Source organism: Echinops telfairi, unplaced genomic scaffold (assembly GCF_000313985.2).
Source record: "Echinops telfairi isolate 266 unplaced genomic scaffold, ASM31398v2 ScPeMD7_7473;HRSCAF=8511, whole genome shotgun sequence".
In the NCBI taxonomy this organism is placed as follows: domain Eukaryota; kingdom Metazoa; phylum Chordata; class Mammalia; order Afrosoricida; family Tenrecidae; genus Echinops; species Echinops telfairi.
This window is the reverse complement of record NW_022111377.1, coordinates 11,434,648-11,443,182: the sequence shown is the minus strand read 5'-3', so window position 1 is coordinate 11,443,182 and position 8,535 is coordinate 11,434,648. Positions and strand designations below refer to the sequence as shown.

Here is an 8,535-nt window from a genome sequence, read left to right as displayed (position 1 = left end):
GTATAAGGCATCATCAGAACAAAAAATCTTACCATAGTGAATGATGGGGGGAGTGCGGAGTGGAGACCCAAAGGTCATTTGTAGGCCACTGGAGATCCCCTTGCAGAGGGGTCTTTGGGAGGAGATGAGCCAGTCAGGGTGGGATGTCATTTCTTGATGATAAATGTAGAGGATTATTGTTTTTAGTAAGTCAATTCTCAAACATATGCAATAGTCTCATACTTACATCTTTATATGGCCCAATATTTTCTTAGTATAATTTCCAGAGATGGACTAGCAATTTTTAATAACTCTTAAGGGCTTTATCAATTTATGCTACAATACAAAGATGAAGAAGAGCATGTTTTCCTGAACACTATTGCCTAGATACTAAATTTTTGCCAGAATGATAGATAAGCTTACCAATGTGGTTCACTGTCATTATTGATAAGTCCAACGTCCTTTTATGTTTTCAATCCTTTCAAAGGCTTTTCTTTAATTGCCCATAATTTTGAGTTTCTGTTTTAGCTGTGTTTATTTCCAGAGATTGAATTTTGCAAGATGCAGAAAAACAAGGCAGTTCCATCAAGTTGTGGCTCTCACAGGACGCACTGTATTTCATGTCCAGATATAGGAATAAGTTAAAACCAAACTCCCTACTATTAGTCAATTCCGACTCATAGCGACCCTATTAGACAAAGTAGAATTACTTCTGTGGGTTTCTGAGACTGTAAATATTTACCACAGCAGAAAGCCTCACCTTTCTCTCTTAGAGCTGCCAATTGGGTTCAAACTGCTGACCTTGCAGTTGCAGCACAACTAGTATCCCATTAACACCAACGCCCCTGCCCAAGCTCACGGTCATTGAGTTGATACTGAATTGTAGTGACCCTATAGAACAAGGAAGAACTGCCCCTGTGGGTTTCTGAGATTACAACTCTTGATGGGAGTTGAAAGCCTTATCTTTTCTCCAGCGGAGCCACTGCAGTTTCAAATTGCTGACCTTGTGGTTAACGGCCCAAAGTTGTAACCACTGCACCACCAGGCACCAGGGCTCTTGTACCTTGGAGTAGGTAGTTAGAACACCATTTAATAATGTTTTTGTGCCCTAAACTGGGGATTTCTGATGGTGTAGGGCTACTGACCACCTTGAACCCATCAGTTGTCTAAGGTGTCTGTCTGAAGTGAATGAGGAGAGATGTTGCTGTGGACTAATTACTCTTTGCTAATCATGACTTGTGGTAACCTATTCCCTTCCCAAATAAGTTCCCTTACTTGCAATTATTGTCTGTGAATTATGTGTGGCCATGCAACAAATTCTTGAACCCAGCATTGAAGTGGAATGGGTGAGGGGGTGGTTGGTGTCAGAATCGGCAAAGGACAGCTTGTGGAGGCAGGTCTGATTCCTGGCTCGTGGCAATCGGGAAACCAGAGGAGGAGGTCAGATCTATCCACTTCCATTGCCGGTTATTGCAATTGAATTGCTCAGGATAATTGTAAAATATCTGCCAAACCACTGAGAATTATGGCCTACCCAAGTGACTCATAACACAAACCGTCTTAATTATTATCTTTAAGTGATTTTTATCATTGAGTTGTCAAAACTTGAAGGAATATTTATGTTTCTTATTTTTGTTGAGAGTTTAGCAAATTTGTTTAATGTAAGATTAATTTTTTTCCCCAAACCATGTTATTAGGAGCTAATCCAGAAATCATACCATTCTGTAGTTCAATCACATTGAGCAGTGTTTTACAACTGCTATTAAAAATCAGTTTCAAAACATTTTATTCACTCTTGAACTACTTGGTATCAGTTCCCCTTTACCACCCCTCCACCCCCCTTCACCTCCTTCACCATGCCCCTCATGAACCCGTACTCTACTTACTGTGTCTGTAGATTCACCCATCCTAGGTTTCATATACCAAAAATCATAGAAAAACACATAATGATGGGTGAAGAAGGCTACCAAATGTGACAAAATTTAACCCAGCTAAACCCTAATATGAAAAAATACAACAAATATTAAAAACCAGATCAAGCCCAAAGCGTATCAGAAGGAAGATCAAGTGACAAGGTGTTAACCCTTCAAGTCCTATTTATCATCTTAGTCTACTGTAGTCATCTCTCCAGTACTCTCTACCTGATAACCAGGTGATTCCATCCCTGAATTGTGAGAGGTAAGCCACTGGAGGCTTAGTCCTTGTATACATTCCGCCAATGTATTTTGGGCATGCACTGTCATCCATAGCCTTCTGCAAACCCAAAACTCACAGGTTAAGCTCTGATACTATTCCCTCCTTCAGATTTGGATTATATACTTTATGATCCTTGGATGCCGGATATTGGTGTTTTTCTTCCAGTAGGTTTAGTTGACATCTCTCTCAGATGGCTACTTGAAGGAGTGTTTCTGAGTTTTAAGAAAATTGATGTTTCAAAAACACTTAGAATGAAATAATAAAGAAGACTAGAGAAGAATTAATGCATTTGAATTGTGATGCTGGCAAAGAATACTGAAAGTACCAAGGACTGCCAGAAGAACAAGCAAATCTTGGAGGAAGTACAGCCAGCATGTCTTTGCAGGCAAGAATGGCAAGGCTGTCTCGTAGTTTGGACATGTTATCAAGAGAGACCAATTCCTGGAAAAGGACATTGTGATTGGTAAAGTAGAAGGGCAGCCAAAAAGAGGAGGATTGTCAAAGAGATGGATTCACCCAGTCACTGCAACCGTGGGCTCCAACATCGTGACTGTGAGGGTCGCGCAGGACTGGGCAATGCTTCTTTCTGCGAAACACATGTTTTCTCTGGGTTGAACTCAACCCCACAGCACCAACGACCCAAGAACACCAACAAAGTTGTTTGGAAAAAGGGCTTATGAACTTATTAAAAGAACTGTTGAGTGAATGAAAGTGCCAGAAAAATGAAATAATTTAGTATTATAAAAGTCAACCAGTGAAAACCCCACAGATTCCAATAGTCAGTTCCAATTCTTGCTATCAATGCTTGGGGATGGCACAGTGTTTGTTCTGTTGTGCCTGGGGTCACCATGAGTGGGGGCTCCCCCAGAACAGCTAACAGCCATAACGTGGAAGAGAGGTGCCAGTTAGTAAAGAATCGTTTTAATAATCATTGAGCATCCTCTATGTGGTAGTTACATAATCGTTTGTCAATTTGACGATTAAGAGTGAAGGGGTGGAGTCTAGCCTGTCAATCAGAGGCCACTGAGGCCTCTGTGTGGGCATGACCTTCTCCTGAGAATGCTGGGAAATCTGGATTTTCCTCCTTGGAGATGGGAGCCACTTTCTCTCTCTGTGGACTTCCTGCGAGGCATCCCTGCGGAGGAGCCACATGGACCTACCTTGATGCAGCCCTGGAAGCTGGACAAGCCACAGAGAGACCCCTGCCAGCGCCGAGATGCTTACACCGCCGCTGGATCCAAAGACTTTATACCCACTGGCCTGTGATCGTCCTGCATTCGGTGTCATTGCATGTGTTTCGTGAGTCTGAAGAGGACTTTATAGATTAGTATTGGAACATAAGAGCTAATATGGGACTTATGGGCTTGGACTGGACTGGGTTGGGATGCTTTCTCAATACCCAACTGCTCTTGTCTATAAACCTCTTTCTTATACTCATAAGAATTTCTATGGATTTGTTTCTCTAGTCTACCCGGACTAACACACTCTATATGCTAGACGTCTTTCATAGTTGATTTCACTTTTCCTGATAGCCTTCCATGAGAATTATTACAATGTCTGTTTTAGTAATGAAGAAATTGAAACTTAGAGAAAGAAGTGATATGTCTAAAACTGCATAGCTAGTACTTCTCACTTCCAGAATTTGAACATGAATTTTTCTGACTACGTAGGGCATGCTTTCCAACCTCATCAAGCTGCCTCCAGTCTAGGATTTCTATTATTGGTGGGCTTGAATGATGATAGAGGCGTGCTGTCCGTTACTGTAGCTCTTAGCCATAGGTAGCTATTTTAGATTCATTACAGTTTTAATTCCCTAATTGCACTAGCCACATTTTAAGGGCTCAATGGCCGCCTGTGGCTAATGGCTACCACATTAGATGTTTCAAGGAGCACTGGTAGTATTGCGGTGTGCACAATGGCCTGCTAACTGCAAAAGGAGCAGTTTACACCCAGCAGGCGCTCCACAGGAAAAAAGCGGTAAAGGTTTCTGCTCCCAAAGATTTACAGCCTTGGAAGCCACTGGGACACTTCTGTTGTGTCCATAGGGTTGCTGTGAGCCAGAATTGAGTAGATGGCCGTGAGTTTGTTTTTTTAAATAGACATTTCTATCATCAAACAGAACCTTGCTGTTACAGAGTTTTACATTGGCTTTAATTTCAGCTACCTACATCTAGACATGCTTTTCTGAAATATAGAGACCTGGGTGTGGCCATATGAACATTCAGCACTGAGGATTAGTAAGTAATAGAGTTTGGTGCGGGGTTCTGTGACTTCTTTTGGAAGGAGCTAATTGAACTGCTTGCCTCCCTTTGTGCTGCCAAGGACACTTCAAGTCTGGCAGGAGGGCAGAGGGGAGCGGCGGCTGCATTAGCCATTTGATCTTGCCAGCACTTGACATGGATTTTTCTTAGAGATAATATTGGAAATATTTCTTATGTCTTAATTTCCTCCCTCCAGGTCCTTCTCAACATTACTTGCTTCCTCTTCGACAAATTGCGCTATATCATTGGCCTGGCATCTTTATGTGCTTTTGCCTTAAAGCTTCCCCAGTGTGCTCCTGTTTTTAACCTTAATTTGATATCTTTCTTTCTGTTCCACTTCAACAGCTGTAGCCTCCATTCCAGGCATTTTGCTAAATCAGTTTCTTTCCTTTCCCCCATTTTTTCTTATCAATCTTATGAGAGTAGCAGTGTTTCAGTTAATTCCTGAGACACAGTGCAAAGTTTGTGACAGGGCATTCCTGTCCATCCGTGTATTCAGTTGATATAACCCTGATATCAAGATCAGTTAAAAAAAAATAGGTTGAATACTAGCTGAACTTCTAAGAATATTAGAGGAATGTTTTTTAAAACATTTATGTTATTTTTTTGTTTGATTCATAAAAATAAGTTTTGATATGCTAAAACCTGTACTATAGGATGAGCTTTGACTGTTAATCGCAAAATCAGCAGTTCAAACCCACTGGCTTCTCCTCAGGGAGAAGATGAGGCTTTCTGCTCTGCTCCTATAAATATTTAGTCTTGAACACTATATAGGGTTGCTCTGAGTCAGAATTGACTGAATGACAGATTTTGTTTTATTATTTTTCCAAGACAAACTATTTTCCTAACTGATACAAATATTTGGCAATGATTTTAAGTGTATAATCCTTACAAGACCCTTTGTGATTAGTACTTTTATTCTTAATTAATCTCTCACTCTGGATGAAAGGAAGTAGACATTAATGCATGCAATTAATCTTCCTTTTCACAACTAGATGTCAGTGTTAACATACCTGGTTAAATGTCTCAGGTGTGATTATAATGAGCTAATTTAAGGTGTTATTCTCCTATAGGAAATACAGATTAAAAGATAAATGATGAAGAAGCAAATGAGGAAGAAAGTAAATCTTAATTCGAACTTGGCTGGTTCTATACTTACATTTTGGAGAAAAAGTATGCATGATATAAGTAAGCAATTAAATTTAAAAAATCATTTTATTCAGGGCTAATACAACTCTGATCACAATCCATACATACATCCATTGTGTCAAACACATTTGTACATTTGTTGCCATCATCATTTTCAAAACTTTCTACGTGAGCCCTTGGTATCAGCTCCTCATTTTTTCCCCTCCCGCCATCCTTCCTCCCTCAAGAACCCTTGATAATGTATAAACTATTATTAGTAGCAGTTAAACTTTTTGACTTGTTTGGTTAGAAAAAGTAGGTAGAATGCGAACTTGTACTTTTTTATTACTGTCAATCAGAGGTTTTTCTTTCCGACTTTTAATGAAAGAGTGATCAGAAAAGGAAGATTATTGCTATTCAAATGTAGCGTATTATTCTTTTCTCCTTTTAATAAGAAAATTCTTTATAACAGGAACTCTTTTTGTCCTCAGTGAAATTTCTTATAGCTCACCTACAAGTCTCTTGATGTAACTTCATTTGTCCCCTCCTTTTCACCCCCTTAGTTAAGTCCTCATCTAAATCCTTTCTTTGTAGATGCAACATGAAACTCTTAGAAGCATTCGTACTATGTTTCTCTAACTAGGAATCCAAGGGTGCTCATTCATACCTCCTACTAACATGGAGACTTTAGCACCCTCTAATTCTGTCCATTAGCATAGCCACAGGCATAAAGGCCAGCATTTATAATACGTCACATAATTTATTTTTCACAATACTATTTTTACATTATTAGGCATTTTCAAAATTTATATATCAAGTTTAATGAACATCTTTGGTGACTGCATGTTTAAATTATACAGTGGAGAACTTGTGGGAGATTAGGATTTTGAGATTTGACAGGCTTGCTTTTCTTTTTGTTATTTGAGTAAGTTTAACTTTTCCTTTAGGAACACACCCAGACCCCCAAACAATTTTGTTTTGAAAGGGTAGGTTGAATTAGTATTAGTAATATCTTAGTATATCCATTTCTCATAACCTAATATTTTGTCATACAACTGGTATTAAGTTTTCAATCAATGAAAACAGTTCACTTGGCTATTGATTTTAAAAATCCGTTTTTCCCTGAAAAATGAATTTTTATCTCATTAGGTTTTGTATTGATATGTGAAACATTCATTTAGCAGTTGCTTTTGCCAGTTTTAAAGTCTTGAAGGCATATAACACAAAACATAGAATTAATGATTGATTGTGGCCCACTTTTAGCACATCACTCTGTAATTTTCAACCAGCCCCAATAAAGATAAAAGTATATCACCCAACTGCAGAGAATCCAAGTTTGCTGCTGCATTATATCTATAGACATTCTATATATAGGCCCTGGTGGCATAGTGGCTTAATGATTCACTCATTGGGCTGTTAACCACGAAGTCAGCAGTTTGAAACCATCAGCTACTCCATGAGAGAAAGATGAGGCTCTCTGTTCCCATAAAAGTTTACAGTGTCAAATAATAATACTTTATGATTTATCAAGGGTTCACGAGGGTAGGAGGGCAAAAAGAGGAGCTGATACCAAGGTCTCAAGTAGAATGAAATGTTTTGAAAATGGTGATGGCAACATATGTACAAATGTGCGTTCTACAATTGATGTATGGATTGTTATAAGAGCTGTTAGAGCCTCCAAGAAAAAGATTTATTTTTTTAAAAAGTTTACAGTGTCAGAAATCCACAAAGACAGTTGTACTATTTCCTGTAGGGTCCCTGTGAGTTAGAATTGACTTGATGGCACTGGGTTTGGTTTGGGTGTATTTTATATATACATGCAAGCAGACTATATCATACTTTTCCTTTAATTTCTATTTTGTGAAATAGATACAACAAAACACCATTTCAACCACTGTTTGTTATCTTTTTAAGTCTTCCTTTATATATGTCTGAAGATATCTTAGATGCTTTGACAAGGATAATTTATAACCTTCACTTCTGCGAAGGTAAAGTGACTGCTCACTGAGCTTGCTGACTAACCCTCACTATTTCCAACAGGGGCTTGGGGATAACTGATCCTAGCCACGTGTCTGGATGCTAGTAAACAATCAATATTTACAGGCATTCCCTACTTCATTACGATGTGTCTAGTTACTGTGAAACTCAATTATGACCATCCTCGTATGGGTTGTTTATTTTTTGTTTATCTTATCATTAATAATTGCAACACATAATTTTCAGCTGTTACCAACCTCATGCCAACCCCCAAAGATATATGAGGATCAGATTTGGAAAGACACTCGTAATAAAAGGCAATCATAATGAAAAACAAAAAAAGAGATGAAGACTTCCCTTAGAATCCATTCATGGCAGACAAAATGGAAGCTGCCGTACCTGAGGAGTGATGGTTTCTGAATGTGTGGGAGCTTTTCTCCTTGGCCTTTCTCCTGACATGGGATTTGCTTCTTGGGTCCTGCTCTATGAACCCTAGCTTCTCATATCCTAATTTTTTCTCATTTCTTTCTATTTTGATACTTGAGATAAGATAAACGATTAGCTACCAACAGTTAAGAAACAATTAGCTTTGTGTAGCTACTATGTGATATTGTAATGTCACTGATGATTTCCTTAAGTCTCAAATAATTTTATTACTATTTTTAAAATACTTTGATTTCTAAAGCTTTTCTCAAATGCACACACATACACACACTCTGATTTGCGACAGGATAACACAGAATAGAATTTGTATGTGTTTGGGGAAGGAGTACAAGAGTAACTGCAAAGTAATAGGGGTACCACGTACGTAGTTCAAATTTTGACTGTCATTTACACACTATGGCAAAATTCTCTGACTCTGAAAGCATTTAAAGATGCCTTCCTTTACTACTGATACAGAAGGACACTCTGGCCTCACACTTTCTCTTCACCTTGTTAACTGTTAACTTTTTTTTATATTGTTTTATTAGGGGCTCAGAATTGTTAACTTTTT

At 38.6% G+C, this 8,535-nt stretch overlaps 1 protein-coding gene across 1 annotated transcript in view; it reads left to right on the top strand.

Annotated features, from left to right (window-relative positions):
- Positions 1-3,457: 3,457 nt before the first annotated feature.
- Positions 3,458-8,535, top strand: part of TRDMT1 (tRNA aspartic acid methyltransferase 1) — a 27,026-nt gene continuing 21,948 nt past the window's right edge. The window contains exon 1 of the mRNA XM_004716004.2: positions 3,458-3,474. The gene's annotated coding sequence lies outside the window, so the exon portion shown is untranslated. The remainder of the gene's footprint in view (positions 3,475-8,535) is intronic.